Source organism: Dama dama, chromosome 5 (assembly GCF_033118175.1).
Source record: "Dama dama isolate Ldn47 chromosome 5, ASM3311817v1, whole genome shotgun sequence".
Taxonomy (NCBI): Eukaryota; Metazoa; Chordata; class Mammalia; order Artiodactyla; family Cervidae; genus Dama; species Dama dama.
The window spans coordinates 91,814,318-91,815,533 of NC_083685.1; the positions used below are offsets into that span (position 1 = coordinate 91,814,318).

At 40.6% G+C, this 1,216-nt stretch overlaps 1 non-coding gene across 1 annotated transcript; it reads left to right on the forward strand.

Moving 5' to 3' along the window:
* Positions 1-815: 815 nt before the first annotated feature.
* On the forward strand, positions 816-922 carry LOC133058125 (U6 spliceosomal RNA). The gene has a single exon (XR_009693239.1). It is a non-coding gene; the product is annotated as a U6 spliceosomal RNA (small nuclear RNA).
* Positions 923-1,216: the final 294 nt, after the last annotated feature.

Genomic DNA, 1,216 nt, shown 5'->3' on the forward strand with positions numbered 1-1,216 from the left:
GGGGGCGGTGATTTCCCCGAGACAACCACGTGGTTCTCAACAGTGTTGCAAATCAGGTCCCAGGTTCTTTTTTCTGCATCAGATGGTAAAACACATCAGCTGCCTCCAGTGAGGGTGGGCATTTGGTCTGACTTTTTTCAGAACATGGTCTTTCTCATGAAAGATATGTGGATGTAGGGCCATGACTGATGTCTCTCCTCCTGTTTCCATCACAGAAAGTCAAAACCTCTAGGGTAGTGATTTCCAAAGTGTGGGGCTCACACCACAGGTGGGAAGTACAGGAGACGATTTGGGTGGTACCCACTTTTTAAATTTTAAGAGTAGTGCATATATGTTCATGTGCGTTAGGGAAGTGTATAAGTAGACACCAAATCTATTTATGTTCATTATGTTTGTATATGACTACTGGAGTGGGGGCTCAGAAACTAAAAATGTATTCAGTCAATAATAGCATGGGTAATTTGTTAATTGGGAAAAAAGCATACTATATAAGCAAGTGGCTGAAATTCTGGAAATGCTGTCTTGGAGAATACTAACAATTGGGAAGAGATTTAAACCAGGGATTTACTGGTGATGAAAAAAAAACACATGCTCAGCCTCATTAATCATCAGAGAAATGCAGAATAAAACTAGAGTGAGATACAATTTTTCTCCTTTCAGTTTGGTAAAGTCATAAATTTTGGGGACTTCCCTGGCAGGCCAGTGGTTGAGAGCCTGCACTTCCACCCCAGGGGATGTGGGTTTCATTCCTGATCAGGGAACTAAGATCCTGCAAGCCACCTGGTGTGCCCCTTCAAAACAAGATTATAAAGTTTGTTCTCACTGCAGCAGCACAAATACTAAATTTAGAATGACACAGTGAGGATCGGCATGGTCCCTGGGCACAGATGACATGCAAATTAATGACAAATCCCGTGGGTTGTTGTATGAATAATCAAACTAGTATTATTGAGAACGGGGGCTCTTTATTGAGGAGGGAAAAGGAGAAAGAGAAAGTGAGATCATTGAGAGTAAGTAAAAATTCTGTCATCCTGAACATTAACTTCAAATCTCACTATAAACTCATGACATAGTTTAAATATGTATTGAAAAGACCTATAAATAATGACCTGTCCAAAGCAATAAACACCTCTACTATGCTGACTGAAGTCTTCAAATGCCATCTCCCACTAAGAAGAACTGGAGCTCTTTGGAGAAACAGCTGATTTTATGTCTG